The sequence below is a fragment of the Rhipicephalus microplus genome, chromosome 4, assembly GCF_043290135.1.
Source record: "Rhipicephalus microplus isolate Deutch F79 chromosome 4, USDA_Rmic, whole genome shotgun sequence".
NCBI lineage: Eukaryota > Metazoa > Arthropoda > Arachnida > Ixodida > Ixodidae > Rhipicephalus > Rhipicephalus microplus.
In genome coordinates this window covers 4,705,170-4,728,850 of record NC_134703.1, presented here as the reverse complement: position 1 = coordinate 4,728,850, position 23,681 = coordinate 4,705,170, and the positions used below count along the sequence as shown (strand labels likewise).

Genomic DNA, 23,681 nt, shown 5'->3' with positions numbered 1-23,681 from the left:
ACGTTGTGTTCTGGATGCATGTTTCTTGGTATAGGAGACACCGTGATATTCTCCCTGATTTTGTCGGGGATATCATTGTAATTGCGTCTGATTGCCTTTGGGTGTTGGCCCAGCTCCTGCAGGATCATTCTCCCCGACCTTGTTGTAGATAACCTTACAAACTGTGCTCTCTCTTGGGCTTCTGCTATTTCTTCGAGCGTGTTGTGAATGCCAAGCTCAAGCAGACGCTCGGTGCTGGTATGTATGGGTAGGCCCAGGACCTTCTTGATAACTTTCCTGAGGAGCACATTCAGTGTCTCGGACTCTGCTCTTGACCAGTTGTGCATTGCTGCCTCGTACGTGAAGTGGCTTAGAACAAACGCAGGCATCAACCTGATGAGGTTGTCTTCCTTGATACCATTTCTTTTGTTGGCCACTCTGCGTATGAGGTGCACCACACTGTCTGTTTTCCAAGTTAACTTTGCTATAGATTTGCTGTTGGCGCCGCTAGACTTTATCAGCATGCCCAGGACTTTGATGGAGTCGACCCTCTTGATGGCATCCCCTTGATTTGTACGGAGGTGGATGTCTATCTGGTTTAACGGCTTCCATCCCCTGGGCTTTGGTCCCCGGCGTGCAGTCTGATACAGTAAAAGTTCTGACTTACTCGAGGAGCACTTGGGCCCAGAAGGACGAAGGTACTCTTCTACGGTGTCAATCACCTCTTGCAAGGCACTCTCAATCTGCCCCTCGCTTCCACCTGTGCACCAGAGGGTAATGTCATCTGCGTAGATGCTGTGCTTCAATCCTTCAATGCTCGATAATTTCTTTGAAAGTCCAATCATGGCAATGTTAAACAGCATTGGTGAAATCACTGCCCCTTGCGGCGTTCCCCTTGCTTTTATATCGATTGCTGTGGTCTCGATATATGCAATCTTCATCACGGCTTTCCGATCTGTAAGAAAGGACCATACGTAGTCATAAAAGGCTTTCCCCAGACCAAGCTTGGAAATTGCTTCGAGTATGAATGAGTGGTGGATGTTGTCAAACGCTTTTTCTAGATCTAGGCACAGAATGGTTCTCACGTCTCTGGTTTTGTTGTCGATGACCTGGTGTTTGATAAGCTTCAATACATCTTGTGTGAATAGCCCTGCCCTGAATACAACCATATTGTGTGTATATATGTCGTTATCTTCCAAGTACTTGTTTATCCTGTGCAGTATGGCATGTTCTGCAACCTTGCCGATACATGATGTCAAGGATATTGGCCTCATGTTGTCCAAGTTAGGGGGCTTTCCTGGCTTAAGAATAAGGATAGCCCTAGCCAGCTTCCACTGCACTGGCACCCTGCCTTCTTTCCATGCTGCATTGATTAAATCTTTCAGGGTTTCAATTGAATCATCATTAAGGTTACGAAGGGCCTTGTTTGATATACCGTCCGGGCCAGGGGCTGACCTGCCGTTGAGATCATGCAAGGCTCTTCTGATCTCTTCGATGTTAAAGTCGCCCTCAAGACCTGGATTGGGCCTGCCCTGGTACTGTCTACTTGGTGGTGCCAATCCTCTTTTGATTGGGAGGTACTTATGCACGAGCCGCTGCACAACTTGCTGTTCTGTAGTGCGCCCTAACTCTTTATGCCAAATTCTTGCGATAACATACTTTTGATTTGTTTTGGTGGTGTTTTCGTTGAGGAGATGCTTTAACATATTCCATGTCTTGCCATTGCGCATCTGACCATCGACGGAGTTGCAGATTTCGTCCCATTGCTGCCTGAATAGTGCGCGACAATGTTCCTCGACTGATCTGTTTACCTCAGCTATCTTCTCCCTCAGTCTTCGGTTCAGGCGCTGACCCTTCTAACGGTTCAGTAGTGCTTGCTTTGCCTCAAGAAGATGAGCGAGTCGGCTATCCCTTCTTTCAACCGGAAAATCTGTGGTAATGGTGGAGGAGACGGAATGGATGTCATCTTTAATCTGTTTGACCCACTGCTCCAAGCCTTGTCTGTGGCCATCTTGTTCCCTTTCCATCCTTATCTTCCTGAACTTATCCCAGTCTGTGAAGTGGAATTCTCTCTGCTTTTTACGCTCCACGGGGAAGGTAGTAGCAAGAATGCAGTGGTCACTCCCTAGGTCTACAGCAAGGTTCATCCACTGGGCCTTCTTGATGTTCTATACAAATGTAAGGTCCGGGGTTCAATCCCTGCAGCAAGATGTACCAAGCTTTGTTGGTAGGCTGGGGTCTGTGATTAGGGTGAGATCAAGTTCACTGGCGCTTTGCCAAAGTCGATTTCCTTTCCCAGTGTTGTACTTGTAACCCCATGTATGGTGAGGGGCGTTGAAATCACCTGCTATGATGAGTAGGCATTCCCCGGCGATATTAACAGCTTTCTTCAGAACCGTCTTGAACGCTTGCTTTTGTTCCTTTGGACTGCTGTATATATTAACAATGAAAATGCTCTGACGGTTGGTGGTACCTGGCACGATCTCTACCATGACGTGTTCCAACCGGCCTGCTTCTATCTTGAGGTCGTGGGTTACGTGCGTTAGTTTGTTGCATACGAAGATGCAGACTCCCCTCCCTTCAGTATCCCCTATTACAGGCCGGAATCCAGGCAACGTTGCTTGCGGTGAAAGGGTCTCTTGTAATAATATAATATGAGGCTTTTCTTGGCTGCTCCTAATATACTGCTGTAGGGCTGCCTTCTTTTTAAGGTAACCTCTACAGTTCCATTGCCAGATACGAAATGCTTCACGTAGCGCTGCCATCATGGTTATTACATGGACGGCCAGAGCCTGATGCTGCACCTGTCAACAGGTTTGGTACCACTAGTATTGGTGGCCGAAGGGGTGAGTTTGGTGCATGAGGAGGCCTTGCTGTGTTGTGCAGATATGCTTCGACCTTTGTAATGCGCAAAGTCATATGCTCTTCCAGTGCCGCCACGCTTGACTGTAGCCTACCCATCTGCTCGCTAAGATTGGCTACTACTTTGCTGAGCGTGTCAAAGACCTCTTTCATATCTGACATGGTCATTTGGTTGGCTCTCACGTGTTCTGCGATGACTGCCCTCTTTTTTGTGGTTCTCGAGTTCCGCACGTTTTCAGCCACAGGGCCATCAACTGGCTGAGGCATTGGCTGTGAAGACTGCGCGCTGGTTAGCTTAGTGAGAAGAATTTTTATTTCCTTTAACTCAGCTGATAGCCTCTCATTCGATTTTGTAAGTTTCGCCTTTTGTTGCTCTAGCTGTGCAATTCTATCATGCTCTGGCAGCTTACCTGTCATCACCTCTGCCGCGCCGTTGCGCACTCGCTCAGCCCAGCTCGGTTCGATGTAACTGCAGGCGTCCTCTTCGGGTGTGAAGCCGTGATCTTCAACTGAACGCCCAGGCAGCTGGTCATTCGGGTGCCGCCCAGGCTGATCCCGACCCTGATGGTGACCTTGAGAGCTCGAGCGCCAGCGCGATTGGGAGCGGGCCTTGGGTCTAGAACCTCTTCTGGAACGCGACCTCCCCCTGGAGTGGGGCCGCATTTCCTGTTTTTGTGTAGTCTGGATGCTCTGGGTCCCGTAGGCTGGAATAAGCTGCTTGTCGTTGATGTCTGGACTCGATGTGATTGATGCGTCCCGGGCTTCTGCGGCTGCTCGCGATCTTTCCCAACGTCTGCGTCTGCCGACGTATGGTACTAAGAACCTGTTCTTGCACTCCTTGTCTGCCGTGGGATGGTGACCGTCGCACAGCCTGCATCTTGGATTGCAGTTGTGCAGGCTACCTGGGTTCTTGATCTCGCAGCCTCTGCAGATGGTTTCACCTTGGTTCGGACAGACGTCAGACCAATGTCCCAGCTTTCCACAGACGTAACATATATCGATGTTTTTGCGGTAAAGGGAGCACTGCAAAAGTGAAGGTCCATATCTCCCGAATCTGGGCACCTTGTGTCCTTCGAATGCTATGATGATTCTCCCGGTGTCCTTGATTCTCTTGGCCTGCAGCGCGAGCGGGTTGTTCGCGTTCACAATCTTTCGGGTCAAAATGTCCTGAGTATCGCTTACGGGGATCCCGCGAATCCCTCCTTTACAAGTATCGTGTGGTGCCGTGGCGTACGCGCTAACCTCGAAAACTTTGCCTCCAATGTCAATTTGCTTGACCTTGAGGTATCTTGAAGCTCTGTCTTGGTCCGGAGTGCTTGCCACTTCACCACCTCGAATTCATGGTATATACTAGTTCACTGTATTCATGGCTATGTGGCCCAACGCTCGCTAAACCTTTCGAAAACCAAGGAAGTTACACCCAGCGAGTATAACGTAGCAACCCTTTCTTGTCAGATAGTGCTCAATGTACATGCCAATAGCTGCTAATGGGGATCGCAGCGTGCGCGTTACCTAAAGGCCGAGTGCTCCTGTCTCTCATTCCACCTTAGCAGCCATTAACATGTGCATTGAGCACTATCTTTTATTGTTTAACAACGCACAGAAGAAATCTCTCACCGGAACCAGCTTGGAGGTCAAAATTGTAAGGACTGCTATTTCGAATATGTGCCACTGGCGGTTACGTACTACGACGGACGCACAAGCCACGCCATAAGGAGCTTCGCCCTTATTCGCGACGGTGATCGTTCAACGTTTGAAGGCTCTGTTGAACACCCTGGTGGGTCATTACCAGGCTTCATCTATGCCTGGACGGGAAATACACAGTTTGTCCTTTATCACCTGGGATATCATAGCCTATACTCTGTCGCGATCTGCGCGTGGTCTCCTTGTCTCTTTAGACCAAGAGAAAGCATTTGACCGACTATAGCACACGTATATCTTTAAAGTGCTCACAGCCCTTGGTCTTCCCGGTGCTTTTGTCGAATTAATTAGACATACCTACTCTGGTATAAAAAGCACACTAGTTGTAGATGGTTGGGAGAGTGCTGCCTTTTCTATTACACGTGGGGTTCGTCAAGGATGCCCCTTGTCTCCTGTTCTATTTGTCCTCAGCCTTGAGCCATTTTTGTGCGCTCTAGAAGCAGATTCGCATGTCCGGGGTCTTGCGCTTCCCGGCAGCAGTACCATAAAAGTCACAGCTTTTGCTGACGACATAACCCTGTACCTTTCAGATGAAGACAGTCTTTCTCATAGCCTGCGTTTATTCTTCCAGTATGGGGACATTTTAGGTGCCGCGCTAAAGCTCCCTAAATCCCGGTATTTGTTCATCGGCTATCCCAACTCCACACTTAGGTCCACATCTCTTCTTCAGCCGGCTGCGTCTCTTCGCATTTTAGGAATTCTATACAACCACTACGGCATTTGTAACTCCGTTTGGTTAAACGCCCTCAATGAAGTAAAACAAGAAATTGAGAACGCCCGGGAATTCGACTTCCCACTTCTTGAGCGGAGGTATCTTGCGCAGACTGTGTTCTGTGGTCGCATTTGGTACCTTTCTCGCGTGGAACAGCCACCTTTACGCATCGTGAGGTCATTGCAGTCTGCCTTGTGTTCCTTCTTTTGGTCTGGCGGCACTGAGCTGGTTTCTCGTGCGGCGTTAGGACAGCAGCGTTCCCAGGGAAGTTTTGCTTTCCCTTCAGTATCAATACGCTGCCGGCTATTGGCCCTGCGCTTCCTGTTGCGCCTCGTACAAGGAGAGGAATCCCCCGCGCGAACTCTGGCATATTATTTTCTAGGCACTCACCTTCGGTATTTATTGCCTAATGTGCGCCTTAATCAGGGACCACAATCATTAGTACTTTCTTCGTTTTATGCAACAGCTGTCGCGTTTTTTCGTCATATCCAGTCGACTTGCCCTGATTTAGATGTGTTAGACAATTCTATCGTTGACACAACAGCCGCGTTGTTGCTCCCGTTAGTTCCTCCAGCACGCCGCACTCGCTCTAGTCGTGTGTCTTGGAGCACGCTGACGGCATCATTTCTACCTGGCCACCTCCGGGACTCCATGTGGCGGCTTGGGTGGGGCGTTCTTCCTACCCTTGACCGACTAGAAAGGTGGAGAATAGTCCAGTCATCAACATGTCCGAACTGCTCCCTACGGGAAACAAATCAGCATGTGTTAAGGCAATGTGTCGTTGCTCGTGTTTTCTGGAGGGCTGTGCATGCAGGATTTCGTGGCCTCGGAGTAAACCGCTTTGTTTCTTCTGGACGTTGTTCTCGAGGCCGCTTTGCCTGCCTTCTCATTGTTGCTGGTGCCTACTGTCTTTGGCGTAACCATTTTGAAGCTGTTGCAGCAGGTCGTCGCCGCCGTGCTCTCTTCCCGATTTTGGAGCGACTGTACAAAGAAATAATATCTGTGTTGTCGGAGGAACTCTTCTTTCTGGGTGAGGAGGAATTCCTTCGACACTGGTCCTGCCGTTTTGTGTTCATCTGTGAGAGACGTGTAAGGCTTGTTTTCAGGCCTGCCTGGGATTGGTAGGTTAATCTTTGTTTAGTACTCATACAAATACCTTGTAAATACTATTTAAATATCTGACAGATTGATCTCTACATTTCATTTGTGTGTTCTTCGTTTACCATGTATTGTGCATATGTAGACATTGTTTTTGTAACAATTCCTGTTTAGTTAGGTAAGTTGTGTATGTTGTATTCCGTTTACATATGGACACATATCTTTTTGTAACAACTTTTGGTGTGTCTGTGGATGTTGTGTTCTGTCGCAATGTTCTGTTGGATTGTAATTGATGCTCACTGTCTGTGAGAATAAATTTCTCTAAACACAAGGAGCTTCGCCCCTAAAATAAGTTTCGCAATAGATGCAACAATATAAAGGCAGCAACTACTTTTTAAAGGTGAACATATTCGACATAGATCTTTCGGTCTGGGTGAAAATTCATGCGAATAAAATAAACAACCCAGCCACTTATAGTTCAACGTTACTGAAGTTAAGATTTAAAAACTATAAACTGACCTGACGTTTCGGAACTGATTCGGTTCTTTCACCAAGGGTGACTGTATGGCCGGCTCAGAAGCTAACAACGTTCAGATATTGGTTGGCAAAACTTCTATTTCTGCAGAATAAGGAAGAAGAAGAAGAAGAAGAAGAAGAAGAAGAAGAAGAAAAAGAAAAAGAAAAAGAAAAAGAAAAAGAAAAAGAAAAAAAAAGAAAAAGAAAAAGAAAAAGAAAAAGAAGAAGAAGAAGAAGAAGAAGAAGAAGAAGAAGAAGAAGAAGAAGAAGAAGAAGAAGAAGATATTTTTTATTTGTCGCAAAAAATATACACGCATTGAGGTAGAATATACAGAAGGAGGTCCCATAGCACAAGGCTGAAAGGGGACCTCCTGTTAGAAAATGACATGTTGATAAGTACAACAAAATGGCAATAAAAAGCGATTAAGTAATTATTGATAGTAACAAAAACAACGCAAACATGCAATAAAACATGCCAGTAAAAATGGTAACAAAACAATGTTCAGTAATTGTGCATAACTATGAAAACAACGAAACATACAATAAAAATGGCAGTAGAATCGGGAACGAAATGACGTTAATTAATGATATACAGCTATTAAAAGAACTCCAATGTGCATGGGTAATAAATGTGAAAATAACGCACACAGTAATAGCTGTAAATGTAAGAGAACGCCGGTATATAAATGAAGATGAGTTATGATTGCGAGATGAGATGTTTAAGTTCTTTTTTAAAAGCAGCTAATGATTGTTTAGTGCTTAGTGGTACTGATTTCCAAAATTGGATAGCTGCAAATATGGTAGTATGCTTGCCGTAGTTAGTGCGTGCATGTGGTAGTAAAAAGTTGTTGTTTGAGGCAAACCTGGTAGGATTAGAGTTCAACAATTGAAGTTTCTCTAAAACATTGACTGTTATGGTACCATTAAGACACTTAAATACAAGAATCCCCAGTTTATATTTAAATAAATTACACACTGTTAGTACATTATGTTGCTGAAAAAGTGAGGATGCGCAGGAGATTGGTGAACTGATTGTTAGGATGCGAATGGCTTTATTTTTATTTACAAATACTGCTGTCTCAGTTTTTGAGACATTGCAGGAGTGGAATACAAATGTTCAAACAGTAAAACAAATTATCAGAATACATGACTACGCAACTCTTTTTCGAATTGCAGAGCATCGAGTCTGCGCAGAGACCCATCAAGCTCATTCCATAGATCCACGGTCCACGGAAAAAAGGAAAACTTAAAGCAGTCGAGACTAGCTCTAAAGGGCGTAATGTTTAAGGGATCAAATCGTCGGGTACGGCGCGCAGAAGCTGCAACAAAAGAAATGGGCGCTAGAACACCCAAGCCTGTGTGAACAGTCTTATGCAGGAGGATGATACGATCGCAAGTGCGCCGATGTTCTAGAGACTGCAGTGATAAAACATGCGCATGCGAAGTAGGCGAGAACCGCTGGTCATAGCGACGAAAAATAAACCTTATTGCTTTCTTCTGAACAGATTCTAACATAGCTATGTCATGTTTATGGTGAGGCGACCAAACAACCGACGCATATTCAAGTATAGGCCTGACCAAGGTCTTGTACGCTGTCAATTTGCATTCTTTTGTCGAGTTGTTTAAAGTGCGTCGGAGATACCAAAGTTTTCGAAGAGCCTTGTTGCAGATTGTTTCGACGTGCGTGCGCCATTTTAAGTTTGTTGTCAGAGTTACACCTAGGTATTTAAACTCCGTGACACGAGCTAGACTGACACCATTATTAGTGTATGCAAAACTAAGAGGCTGTTTCTTATTTGAAAAGGTCATGGCTACAGTTTTTTTGAAATTAATTGACATTTGCCAGTTTTCACTCCAATTACAAAACAATGAAAAAACACTGTTCAGGGCTTCCTGATCTTCAACACTAGAGATGGTGTTATAGATAACGCAGTCATCTGCATACATTCTTAGTTTAATTTGTGTGTCACCGATAATTTCTGCTACGTCATTTATGTAGATAATAAACAAGAGCGGCCCAAGCACCGAACCTTGGGGCACCCCTGAAGTGATTTGTACTTCAGACGATTTCACATGGTTAAACGTAACAAATTGTGTGCGTGACCGCAAGTAATCTGCTATCCAGTCAACTAGCTTATTGTCACCAAAAAATGTGCGAAGTTTAACTAAAAGTATAGCATGGCAAACCAAGTCAAAGGCCTTTGAATAATCAATAAATATGGCGTCAATCTGTCCTCGGTCGTTAAGAGAAGAAGCGACGTCGTGCGTAAATTCAAGCAACTGTGTAACAGTAGAATAGCAAGCACGAAAACCGTGCTGTGATCGGGAAAGTATATTGTGTGCATTTAGGTATTCTACAATATATTTATGAATGATATGCTCCAAAAGTTTAGAGCTGGTAGAAAGTAAAGATGTTGGCCTGTAATTTGGTATTAATTGCTTGTTTCCAGACTTAAATACAGGCACGACGTTTGCTAATTTCCACAGCTGGGGAACTGTTGCAGAGATTAATGATTTTTTAAATATTACAGTAAGATAATTAGCACACCACTCTGAATATCTTTTTAGAAAGACATTGTGAATACCGTGTGGGCCAGAGCTTTTCGTTACATCAAGATTTAATATAAGGTTATGTACTCCAGAGGAGCTTACTTCAAGATCAGGAAGAGCAGACAGATTGCTGCATGCAGAAAACGAAGGCTTGATGCCGTTATCAGTGGAAAAAACAGATTTGAAATAATTATTAAAGGCATTTGCTATAGCTTCGGGATTTGAGCAGGATTGGTCATTAACAATAAATGATGAAGGTATAGACGATACAGGACTAATCGATCTCCAGAACCTGGATGGATTTTTTTTTATAAATCTAGCCAAAGTATTGCTGAAGTAGTAGTTTTTAGCCTCTTTCATTTTAGTGCCTAATTTACTTTTCAATGTATTAAATGAAGAAACATTGTCGTTACACCTGGAATGACGATTCTTACGTAAACGCTTTACGCGACGAGTGAGTTGAATGATTTCTCTATTATACCATGGGTGTCTTGGGTTCCGTTTAATATACTTTTGAGGCACGTACTTTGATTGGCATTCACGCACAATGTCACAAAACTTAAGGAGCAGCGTATCTACATTGCAAAATTCACTGCAATATACAAATTCATCATAAGATGAAGCTAAAGTGTCCAATACGGAAGTATCATCAGCGTTAGAAAAGTTCAAAACAGTTTTTATCTCAGGTCTTTGAGGTGGACACACTAAGTTCAAGGCAACTTCGACAGCTTTATGGTCAGATAACCCATCGATGACTTCGCATTTTACACCGTGCGATAAGAGCTGCTGGTTTACAAATACAAGGTCCAATATTGCGTCCTTGCGTGTTTCGGTATCTACAACTTGAGTTAACCCAAAAGAAACCGCCAGATCGATCAGGGAAGCGCAAAGTGTCCTGTCACGCCCTGTTGGGATAAGTAAGTTCCAGTTAACGTGCGGGAGATTGAAATCTCCAGCCAAAAGTAACCTACAATCGTACAACTTGTTACTGACAAGGTAATCATTAATAGCAGGGACAATATCATCGGAGTTAGGAGGACGGTAGAGGACACCAATAACTATTACGATACCTTTAATGTATATTTTGCACCAAATGGTTTCTGTACCCGGAAGGTCAGGTAATAAAGAAAATTCAAGATTAGATTTAATTAAAACTGCCACACCGCCTCCACGTCCGGCACGCCTGTCTTTCCGAAGAAGCGCATAACCAGCAGGCGAAATTTCGCTGTCAATAACAGTATCATTTAGCCAGGTCTCAGTAAGGCAGACAATTGATGGGCTGTGGCATTCCACTAAACAGTTCAGAGCTTCAATTTTGTTTAGTATACTCCTCGCATTTAAGTTGAGGACAATTATATTCCGATCACAACGTCAATCAGCCTTCGCGAAAACAGAAGCGGATGAAGCTGAGTTTATACCAAGCGCTTGCGCAGAAGCCGATTTCGCAGAGTCGGACCCCGCTGAAAGCGAGTGCGTAGAAACCTTGATAATGGCTTTTTTATCAGTGTCCCACGTGTAACGAACACCGTCAATTGTGAGGGTGTCGTGTTTAAGCTTCACTTTCCTAGCATTCTTGCGCATATTTTGCGAATTCTGCCACAGCATTTTACGTGCCAGTCGAACCCGAGCAGAGTAGTCCTCATTTATATAAACTTTAGTTCCTTTAAGTTTTCGGGCGTTGCTCATGATGGCAATCTTTGACCTGAAGTCCATCAGTTTAATGATTACCGGCCGAGGTTTATCTCTTCTTACTGCTCCAAGCCTGTGGCAACGCTCTATGTCGTCACAATTTACACCGAGTTTAACTGATAGCAGATCCAATACAGACTCAAGCAAATGGTTAGTCGTCTCGGATGGTGTCTCATGCAAACCATGAATTATCAGGTTGTTTTTACGGAGTCTGTTTTCTAGCTCATCGTTCTGACGGTCAAGCTTACCAACTAGTTTTTGAAGCGTACCAACGGTCTGCTCCAGTTCACTTACACGTGGTATGATGTTTGACACAGACGCCGCCATTGTCTCAACATTCATTAGACGATTTTCAAAGGATGCAACTGTTTCAGATAGGCTAGCTAATTCCTGGCTGATACGGGCTTGTCCAGACAGTAGTTGCGACAACATTTCATCAACTTTGGGACCGGGATTGGTCTCTATGTCGCCACAAAGTAACAGTAATGATACTCTTAAGCAATGCACCAGATGTGTCACAACGGCAGTAAAGTTCAGAGGGTCCGGTAGCAGCAGCAAACAGCGGTTATCACTTCTGCAGCATTTGTAATTGTATGTTACCTGCAAGATGAAACAGACGTGCTTGAAACGGCAGTTCGCCATGCCGCCACCGGACCCACTGAAGTGATGGTTCCACATTGCCGCTCTTATATCCTTGGGCATCCTCGCTGCCAGCGCCGCCACTGTACCATGCCGTGAACAGTACAGATGGTTGATCGAAATCACGTCAACAGGCGGAAAATCCTGCACACGATCAGCAGCAGCAGATTCCCGCCCCGTCGAAGATTGCACATGGCCGTCAGTACGATCGCCGCTGAATCGTGGTAGGAGCCTGCGCAGTGTGTCGCTTGAAGGGCCATGCATCAGAACATCCGGACAGCCGGCGATAACGGCAATCTGCAAGATGAAACAGACGTGCTTGAAACGGCAGTTCGCCATGCCGCCACCGGACCCACTGAAGTGATGGTTCCACATTGCCGCTCTTATATCCTTGGGCATCCTCGCTGCCAGCGCCGCCACTGTACCATGCCGTGAACAGTACAGATGGTTGATCGAAATCACGTCAACAGGCGGAAAATCCTGCACACGATCAGCAGCAGCAGATTCCCGCCCCGTCGAAGATTGCACATGGCCGTCAGTACGATCGCCGCTGAATCGTGGTAGGAGCCTGCGCAGTGTGTCGCTTGAAGGGCCATGCATCAGAACATCCGGACAGCCGGCGATAACGGCAATCTGCAAGATGAAACAGACGTGCTTGAAACGGCAGTTCGCCATGCCGCCACCGGACCCACTGAAGTGATGGTTCCACATTGCCGCTCTTATATCCTTGGGCATCCTCGCTGCCAGCGCCGCCACTGTACCATGCCGTGAACAGTACAGATGGTTGATCGAAATCACGTCAACAGGCGGAAAATCCTGCACACGATCAGCAGCAGCAGATTCCCGCCCCGTCGAAGATTGCACATGGCCGTCAGTACGATCGCCGCTGAATCGTGGTAGGAGCCTGCGCAGTGTGTCGCTTGAAGGGCCATGCATCAGAACATCCGGACAGCCGGCGATAACGGCAATCTGCAAGATGAAACAGACGTGCTTGAAACGGCAGTTCGCCATGCCGCCACCGGACCCACTGAAGTGATGGTTCCACATTGCCGCTCTTATATCCTTGGGCATCCTCGCTGCTAGCGCCGCCACTGTACCATGCCGTGAACAGTACAGATGGTTGATCGAAATCACGTCAACAGGCGGAAAATCCTGCACACGATCAGCAGCAGCAGATTCCCGCCCCGTCGAAGATTGCACATGGCCGTCAGTACGATCGCCGCTGAATCGTGGTAGGAGCCTGCGCAGTGTGTCGCTTGAAGGGCCATGCATCAGAACATCCGGACAGCCGGCGATAACGGCAATCTGCAAGATGAAACAGACGTGCTTGAAACGGCAGTTCGCCATGCCGCCACCGGACCCACTGCGGCTTGGTTTTGGAGACGTTGGAGTGGAAGGATATGAGATGGATAGGTATTCGCCCATGACGTGATACAGTACGTGATATGACTGTGGATGAAGGCGTAGTACAGTTTAAGCAATGTCTGCAAATTGAAGAATGGTCGTGCTTTAATTAGTGTTCTGATACCATGAGCAATCCTCTGTCTTATAAGTGAAATGTGATGATGGTACTTGAGATGAGCATCTAGAACTATTCCCAAGAATGTGCACTTAGTAGTACTAAGATGTCTGTGGCCGTTGATAGTAATAGTGGGTGTAGGTGAAAGAGGGTTATGACTAGAATGGAAGACAATGAACTGTGTTTTATTGGTATTAATAGTTAAACCATTAGCTGTGCACCAGTTCTGAATGTTATAGAAGTCAGAGGACAATTTATTATTTAGCGCTTCAATAGACTTGTCTTTAGTAACTATAGTTGTATCATCTGCGTACAAGAAAGGTTGACTGTGTGTTAAAACCGAGGTTAGATCATTAATATAGATTAAGAATAAAAGCGGGCCCAGTATGGATCCTTGCGGGACACCTTTGTCAATAGATTTAAAAGTGGAGAGGATGTTAGAGACCCAAACAGCTTGCTGTCTATTAGATAAGTAGCTATTAATCAGAAGATGTGTATTTTATGAGGATTTGCTATTCATGCTCATTTTTGTCCGTATTTAGGGAGGGGGCGCAATGTTAGTCACCACTTTGAGAGAATGGTCAGAATGGTATGGCGTTCAATGGGCTCTGTGTGCATTGGTTTAGGTGCACGGCAAGCAGGCCCGCCAGCTCGGAATTTCTGGGACCTTTCACAGCAGCGTAGTCATATACATCGTGGTTTTGGAATGTGAAAGAAAGATTATAGTATTTTACGTGAATTGTTGCACTGAAATCACGTTCTTCAAATACATGCGACGCTCAGATCAGTGCAACTTTCGGAACATGTACTACTTTAGCGTAAGCCTAATCGTATAATTGCCCATTTAGTTTACGCTGCCGTACGTATACTCACGGAATACAGTGGGAATGCGTGGCTGCTGAGATAGGGAGCAGCGGCCCAGTGCGCCGCTGGAATGAACCTGTTGTATTTCGTGTATAGAGTGGAGTGAGACGGTTCTCGGTGCACGATGATTGCTTCTGGTTGCCAATGAGCCGTGTTATGGTTCACCGTTTAGACAGCGGTATGCTACGATCTTTGCGCGCTGCGAATGATAGTGCGTGCACAGCCAAGTCACTCCGTCATCATTTTAAAAGTGCGGTAAGGTTGCAATATAGAGCCAGCTTTACGGGAAACAACGGAACAGCTCAGTCATGGTTGGTAGCAATAACCATGCGCCAGGAACACTCTTGCCCACGTGCTATCACCGTGTCATAGCTTGCTTCCAACAACGCCCCCAGGCGGCGTTCGTTATACCAGTGGCCGCACGCAGACACTGTCGCATTTCAATGTGCGAGTCCTGTACAAGTTGAAACCATAACTTGCCGTGAATGGGTTTATCAGAGTGCGGATTCGCGCTCGTCTGTGACGCTCAGGTTGTGGCTTTCTGATGAGAAACACCGAGGAGCAGCGGAGCGTACTTTCTTCACTCTGGGCCTTCATCGGGGCAAGCTTTTTCGTCGCTGAGCAAGTAAGGATATAGGTGGTCATCGGGAGGTGTGGAAGGTCGTACACGTTCAAGGAAATAACTTGTAGTTTTCACTAACTTTCTTTCACAAACCTTCTGAATACACGGGACTATAGCACGAGGTTATTCGTGGCATGCGCAACCAACCATGGTGGTCGAGTGAAAACAGTGCCCGACCACTGAACCGAAGGTCAGGAGACTGAATGCCACGTTTCGAAGAAGGCGAATCATGCTGAAGGCCCGCGTACATAGATGCGGGTGCCCGTTCAAGAACCCCGCGTTGTTGAAATTGTCGGACCTTTTCTTTGTGGTATCGCTTATAACCATATCGTGGTTTTAGGTCACGCCCCGCAATCATTATTAGTTGATCAGGTTGTGCAGTTAGGCACGTGTTTTCATGATCTACTATGGCCACCTCGGGTTTCCGCCGTAGCCGAATTGAACAGAAAGAAGCATGCGCGGGGTGGCGGCGTACACGCAACTTAACAAACACTTAACCGCATACTTGACAGCCGTCCTGAAACGTAACGGTAAAACATGTTCGGGGAGCATACCGTCAGAATGGATGGTAACCATTGTCAGTGAACAAGAATCCGAATGCGTTCTGTAGGAATCCAAACTGAAAGAAAAGACAGTGAAAGTGAAAGATGTATTGTCACGTGCTTTTTATCGAGTTAATTAGCTCCTGGTTACTGTGTTGACGCGACCACTTCATACGCCTGGTAGAGCGCCTAAGTGGCGCATAGGGACGATGCCTCTTTCAGAGGTAGGCAAATGTCCCGTGCTTGTCAAAAAGAAAGACATTGCCAGTTGTGCATGTGCCATGAAGGACAATGAGATGGATGGAAAAAAAAAACTCTCTTGCGCACTCTATTAAAAGAGCCGACCTGCTTCTGGTATCTCAATCTCTGCGGCAAGACCTCTGTTTTGACGTCGTGACAATATAACGACGAAAAATTCATAAACAGGTGCTGGGTGCTGGCCTTTGCAATCACACCACGTTTACAAATTTCTGCATTAATTAGGATATACCTACACTGCAAATGTTTAAAACTAGAGAAGTGAAGGTCTCATTCAGGTAGAGCTTCCCTTGGGCGTGATTTTTTTCTTCGAAAAAGCCACTGCATTTCTGTCTCTCTTTCGAAAAACAGCCTCCCTTATCAAGAGTGTCTTTTTCCACTACGTTCAATCACAACTCACAGCAGTGTCCTTGTCAGTAAAAAACAACACGCAGCGATATTATGCAAGCGTCTCCTGTATTATGACTATATCTGTATTTATTTATTTATTTTCTTTTACTTGTTGATTGTGGTTTATACTGAAGTTATCTATAGTTGTAAGCTTTATTGTTGGTATTGTTTTAATGATATTCCCACTCCTGCTTGGGCCCGAAGTATATGGCCTACAGTATTGGTAAATAAAAAAGTACATTCTGAAGCATGCGTATTAGGCGACAGGATAGATTTAGAGAGCTGGGGATGCGTGCAATGGAAAACGCAGTTAAAAGCTTCGCAACAAGAAATGGCAAAGAGCAAACGCTATGCGCCCGAAACCGACGCGCATTTGCGTCATTTGCGGTCTCTAAGGGCGATGCAAAATGTGGAATGAATTTTTTTAGAGCATTTTCCCGGACTTATCGTGGCCTAAGGGGTGGAACTTTTAAAGCCGAGCGCTTGTTAGCGAGCGTTCGTTAGCTTACTGCATTCCTTGAAGGTTGCTCCGCATGAACTGAACGTTGTGTTGCATTGAAGAAACTAAGCTTTCTTTTATTTTTTCGAATTGTAAGAACCATGTGTGTAGTCTTTTTTCGTTCTCGCGTGCAACCTCCTGCTGGTTGGAGCTTTACGTTCTGCGCTTATTTCCAGTGCTCATTTTCTCTGCTTATTTTTACTTTCCCCGCTTTCGTGGGAGAGCTTCCTCTAGAATTCCATCTGTCACGGCATGGTGTTCGATTGTTTCTTGTTTCTTCGCTGAAGTTGCCATTTCGCAGTAATAAATAACAAAATATCTGCAGGTTAAAAAAACGGTTGTGTTCGTGACAAACTTCAAACAAAATTTCCGATGTGGCTGCTTTGCCGTGACGTGCCGTCATTGAAAGATACACACAAGACGGAATCCGAAATTTTGATTCTTTAGAACCCACGTACAAGGGAACTACGAAAGAAAGCAAAAGCCGGTTAAATCAATGGCCGGATGCAGGTCACATGAAGACAGTGCTTCATTTTCACGAGTGTTTTGTATGTTGACAAGCACAAAGTTGGTTTAGGGGTTATGACGCTCGACCCCTGACCCGCAGGTCATGAAATCGAATCCCAGCCACGGTGGCCGCATTGTCGATGGAGGCGCAACTGCTCTCAGCCCGTGTACTTAAATGTAAGGGTTGAAACTCGCGGAGCCCTCCAGTATGGCGTATGTAGCATTTATATCGCGCTTTTGCGACGCTCGACCCCATGAGTTAATAATGTTATCAAAATATTCGTGTGCGAAATGTCGTTTTGTAGTCGTATTGTCCATTTGAATTAAAGGGCACCCAAAAGGTCGTAAGGTGATCAACCTCAATCTCGAATCAACCCCAATGCTGCATGCCTCTTAATAATATAATGCTTTTGGTGTGACTGATATGCCGATAATTCATAGTTTGCCGCATATTACTTTAAATACGAAGAGCACTCGCGAAAAGGCTTTCTGTGTGCATATGCCACGACTGCGAGTGTTTTCTTGAAAGTGAGCTCATGAGTTACCACGTATATTCGTGTAGAGAAGCGGAATCATTATTTCGGCGAGTGCACCCTTAATGCCAATGAGAAATAGGCAGTTAAATTATGCACAATACTGCGGCTATTGTGCGCCATCCTCGAATGCTATGAGGCATTTTTAATAAAACAACGAAGCTTTGGGATACATAATTTTGTCTTTCATCTGTCTCTCTACTATTACCGAAGGAAAATGTTTCTGTTCTGCAAACAATAAAGCAGTTTTTGTGCTGCTTCTGCGTAGAAAACTAGAGACAGGAAAATTTTTTGCCTCCTCCCCAAAAAATGCAATGCAGCGTGTGCGTCTCTATAAGCCCTGGCATGACTTATTATTTGCATGTTATTCATTCACTTCAATTTCAATACTAATTAGTTAGCACGGCTGCATGTGCTCTTGGAACAGAACAGCAGATAATTTGTGTGTTACGTAACCTGCTCATTGCAAATGTTTTCGCAACGCTTAATTAAGACATGAGAAAAACTGAATCTCCAAGTAATTTGTTTATTGTATTCTCGCTCCGCATTTAGCCATTCATACAAGAATCAATGTGAGTTGAGGAGCATGGGAGGGGGAATGATGAGTGTGGGGGTGTTTATAAATTGGTTGTACTTACACGGTGGCAGTTGGAAAATCCCAACTACTTTTTGACATCGAATAAACCAGCGTACGTACGTGTTCCTACGTGCCCAAACATCTAAGAATGCTAGAAGTAGAACAGTGGACATGATGTAGCCTACCACTCACTTGTATAAGGGGCACCGCCACTTTACAGCTTGTGTATTAGATTAGTGTAACGATAGGATAACTCTGAGTGGATTCAGAATTTCGGGCTGGTTATCTTTTTATTTTTTTATTTTACATAAAAAACAAGTTATTCGTGGCCAACTAAGCAACTTAGTTATTTTGACAAGCGCAAGGCAACACTTGCTCAAGGAAAATACAAGTAGGCGCTAGACAATATAAAAATGAAAACAAAAGGTGAAAAGAAGGGCAACGAACATCCATGCACAGATATCTACAGAAGAAAATACAGAAGGTGCTGCTAACACTGAGAGATATACAGTGTCGCAACAGATACACTTTTTCCTCAGAATAAAATAGCAGAGATTGTACACTAACAAATTCATTTGATTGTGAGAGAGTCACAAAATATCTCGAGAACCTAAATAGATAAGTAACGTTGGCAACAGTTCTTGCGGGGGAAGCCCTCGGTAACGTATAAGTGAAACAACTAGTGTAAGTGGCAGTAGAAGGCGTTTTTTAACCATTTTCTTCTTCGTTTTTTTTTTTTGCAAGAAAAGCTGATATTATGTGACCTATGCAGCTAGCGGCATTCCAACAGTGCCCTCCTCACCAACGGATTGCGCGCGTGCACTAGGGAAATAATGGATAAAACAGAGGAAGTCTTCTCCGTCAGCTGGAGTTTGACTGCGAGTCACCGCGGTCTGAAACCGAGGGCATTACACGTTAGGCCATTATCTCGTGTTCGCCTAATAAAAAAAAAACGAATGAAAGCATAATTCTTAAGACATTATCTTTTTATGAAGATTCTATGACCATCACACTCCTTCTTAACACGCTAACTATCCACATAAACAGAGGTGTTTTTAAACAGTTAAAGAGATATTGATGTGACAAATTAGGAAAATCTCGTTAATATTCAATTCATGATGGGAGGACAGCTGTTGATATGCGGTAGTCTTGGGCCGTCAATATTTATGGCACATCCTTTTTATGACATATAGTTTTGTTATGTCTCGCTTTGCTCCCAATGAATTTTTATTCTTAGCTAACTCGAAGAATGTTTCTGCACAGTTTTGTGCTTTCGAATCTCCTTATGAGTCTTCGTTCATACACTACAAAAAGTAAATGAACAAAACATGACTGCTTGTTTTGTCTGTACCTACCACGGATTTTCTATTCCCTGTATTCCTCTTTGTCGTTTCCAACCGTTAGAGTTCATTTACGACATGTTATAACTTTTTTTTCTTCTCAACTGTCACTTGAATAAAAATTAGACATATTTATATAAAATAAAATACAATGTGTGAAAAGGAATGATGCCTCTTTTCATATCTGGTTTGCAACATTGCAGTTATAAAAGTCACGGTATGAGGACTGCACATTGTGTTGAATTATCCCAATCAATAATTTTAGTTCGTGAAAACTCCATGCTTTGAGACAAGAGGAACGTGCGGGAGTCGACAGTTCTGTCAGTAGTATACAACAAATTTTGCTAACATATTGCAACCAAAACTCTCTTCTTTTGTAGAAATAAGTAATACTTTCATCATTAATACACTGCGAGGCTTTATAGCACGTCGATTGGCAGCCTAATGCATCATATTTCGTCATTTCATAATTCAAAAACTTGCTAGAAAGTACCTTCATCTTGCGGGATTAAAGTTTCTACATTTACAAAGCATTGTGGCGATTTTGACGAAATGTTGTCTGCAATTTTCTCAGAATATGTCACTTTAAATCTCAGAGGAGAAATACAGTTTATACTGCGCAACTGCAGAAACAGTTGTGAATTACACAAAGGTAGCATAGCCGTGTGAAATTTGCAGTTTCCAATTTAGCGTCCCGAGCGCATCACTTCGCACCGAAAGTTTTGAGCTGAAACAAGGCGAAGCGTCGAACGACACGGGAAAAAGTGAAACTGGACCATCAGTTCTGACCCAAGTCATTCTCCTTTCAAGAATGAACTTCACCATCTGTGGAATTGCACTGTTGCGAAAGGATTTATAACATTATTATTTATGGCAGCCGGGGCAACAAAACTAAACAAAATCTGGAGGAATCGCTAGACATCTGAATTCTGATCGTGTTTGTTACCTTCTTTTCTGTGGCTTCACATATGCAGTCACCGAAGACTGTCTTATTTGTTATGTTCAAGGGTAAGTCATAAAGCGGTTGTATTTTTTGTCCTTTTTCTGATACGCTTCTGCGAAACGAACCGGTCACTTTAGCCTGTTGTAGGAGTGATGAAAGACCTTATAGCAGTGTAGCTAAGGTACGATGAAATGAAGATTTAACAAAGGTTATCTGCTGAGCTGAACTTCAGTCAGCTTAGAAAATAAATACGGGAGGTGTGTTATAGATCGCTTTCTTTAAATATACCAAAAAATTCCGCGCCTACAATGCATTCTTTATGCAGCGATGTGAAATTGTGACGGCCAGTTCACTTCATATTTAAACACAGTCGATAAGGTACAATCACCAACAAAACAAAATATAAAGAAACACAGCAGGATTTCCACACACATATTAACCCATGCCAGAATTGATATGCGTATTTTCACTTTCTACAATTGTACATCTCCCTCCTTCTCTTTACCTAGAATGTTTTCAATTTTTGATGCTGACGACTTGTTTTTCATTAGGTTCAGGGGCAGTGCCTGCGTGGCAGATGTCGTAAAGATTAGTGAAAGGGTGAATTTAACATTAACTCGAATGACAGGTAGTTTATTTTTCACTCGTACTAGCAAAATCAAACTTTATAGCTGATTCTATTTAATATTAAAATATTTACAGTGTGAATGCAATGAAACTCATTATAAGCTGACGTATTTCAACTAGTGATCCAGAGATTCCTCATGAAAACCGTGTACGATTGCTCCGATTCGGGCCAGAAATGATGATGATGGCTATGTCATGAATGTTTGTGTCAATATTGCACCAATGTACCAATTACTCAAGGAGGTGACGTAAAGCGTTTAAATAGCCCTAAATTATTATGTTTCATTTCTTGAGTACTGCATCTGTTGTGGTGAAAAGTGGGTGTTTTTCAGATTATAGTTAAAGCAATGTGAAATAAAAGAGTGAGTTCCTACGCCCAACAGTCCACCAGGCAGATTTGAAGTCGTTTTCGTCCCGTCACTGCCGTAACCTTCAGTCACTATTTCACCCTATAAAAATTATTCATGAACGTCAAACTAAAGTTTATGCAGCTTCAATATCATTGTGGAGTTGGACGCATAAGGCTGCTTTGCGCTCCTTAAGCAATGAAATGCTTCATTCGATTTTCATCTAGTCAACGCATCATAAGAAGTACGTAAGACATGAATGCATGTACCTTTGATACCTATCATTTAGCCTCTTGCTCTTTTTTATAGCTATAGATTCACGAGACAGTGAGGCTGTGTCCTCGGCAAGTGACGAAATAGGCGATGGATGTACCCTAACATTCTGTCTTGAAAAGTAAGAAAACATGGTTGATTGCTCCGTGATAGGAATAGAAAAAAACCGGAAAGTAAAACGTGTTATTACGGTAGTAGGTTAATGTTTACTAAACGAACATTGAAATAAGAAAGCTTGCACAACGTCTATTGGAGTTTGACAGTTATATTGCACCGCTTAAAGAGACACTAAAGGCAACTATTAGGTCGACGGAAATTGTTGAAATAGTGGTCCAGAATCCTTGTAGAATTACTTTTGCGCCAAGAAAGTGTCTATTTTGAAATGAAATCACGCTTTTTTGGTTTGCATCAGGTTAGCGCACATCAAATTACCCGCATCAAGAAGCGGACCAACTGGACAACATCCCTTCGCTGCTGCTGCGCACAACGTTGCCCGGTTTTAGTGCGCTAGTAGCAGCAGACCGAAAGCAGCGGGAGCCACAGCAGCAACAACGGTCTTGTATCAATTTACCGCCATTGGTTTCGAGATTGCAGGCGTTTTTTTGGTTCAACTGCACCCCTCTGGATGACACCATCTGTCGAGTGTAACTATGCGAAAATTAAATTTTGAACCACTCGCGCCATTTCACCTAGTAATATCCAATGGTTCTTTTTTCTATGAATCAAACTTGAACAAACAAGCAGCATGTTATTGCAATTCTTGGTGCACGGAAGGTTCTTTATTTATTGCGCCTGGATCGATTACTGGTGAATAATTGTAGGCGGTTCGTCTGATCTCATTAGATCATTTTGAGAATGCCCTACTACGGCGCATGTGTTCTTGTGCATTTACCTAAAGTTCTCGGTAAGTAGGGCACTGTTGTTGAGAATATTGTCGTTTCAGATGTTGTCATACATTGAGCTTTCACTCTGACGTAAATTTCTCTTTGCCTTTAGTGTCCCCTTAACCTTGACGTTAAGCTGTAGTAGATAACGGTGGGAGTGGAATCGTAGAAAGTGATCTGACAACCAGAAGAATGCGACAGATTAGATGCCGAACTTGGGCTAAAGTAGTGGCATGTTGGAATCGAACCAGAGGGGAATGAAACCCGAGCCATGTCTTCCGTTTGGCCGGCCTTGACTAATCGTAGGGCGAGCGTAACCTGGTAACGCGGAGCTACATCCATGCAGAACAGGCCCGTTCCAGAGGTTGCAGAGCTATGTTTGGTATGGATGGATGCTATGACCGACGCCGACGGTTAGGGTAACGTCGCCACCTGAGAATGTGTTGAGGCGTTGAACAGTATGCACTTCTTCTGGGGGAAGCTCGCCGAATGCGACGGACGCTAAGAAACGACGCGTTTAAGGAACTAATCGCGGATGCCACGGTCATGATGCATTACTGCACATCACCAAGGACAATCTAAAAAGACTGTGGTAGATATAAAATGTGTATTTTTAAAACGTACAAAGTATGTGACCACAGCGCAGTGAATAACGTGCCCGATACCTGTTGTCGCAGACCCATACGCCATAGGTTCAGCTCCCGTTGACTGATGTTTTTTTTTTTTGTCTTGTGAGAGTTCATACTTTTTGACGTCATCTAAGTGACGAAAATACGTCACAGAAATCTCGGTGGACCCTACCCCAACACACTTTCGTGTTATAATGTGTTATCAACAATTGTTTATATAACGCGAAGCTACACGAAAAAAAATATGCAAATTCATGCGACTACCCGCAATAATGTTCATTGAGGCAGTCGCTTTGTAACGCTCTCGTTAAGTTGGTTGATCGACCTTGGCCAGAAGCAAGAATCTTGCGTGCCATTGATTGAGCATAACGTCACAGAAGGGTGTGAAGGCACTACTTGAGTTCTTGCATTCCTCCTATGTGTCAATAAGGATCTGATCAGAACGATCTACCCAGGTGTACATGTCAGCATTTTTTTATTCATTTATTTTTTGAAAGCGAAAGATTTACTGGGCTAGTCGAGCCAGTTTCATTCTGTGGCTACACGTGATTCTAAAGCGGAGAATAAATACTCCGTTACAA

The 23,681-nt window shown here is 44.1% G+C and overlaps 1 protein-coding gene across 2 annotated transcripts in view; it reads left to right on the top strand.

Annotated features, from left to right (window-relative positions):
- Positions 1 to 14,588: 14,588 nt before the first annotated feature.
- LOC142813847 (uncharacterized) overlaps positions 14,589 to 23,681 on the top strand; it is a 46,242-nt gene continuing 37,149 nt past the window's right edge. For both annotated transcript variants that reach the window (XM_075891810.1, XM_075891809.1), the window contains exon 1: positions 14,589 to 14,754. The gene's annotated coding sequence lies outside the window, so the exon portion shown is untranslated. The remainder of the gene's footprint in view (positions 14,755 to 23,681) is intronic.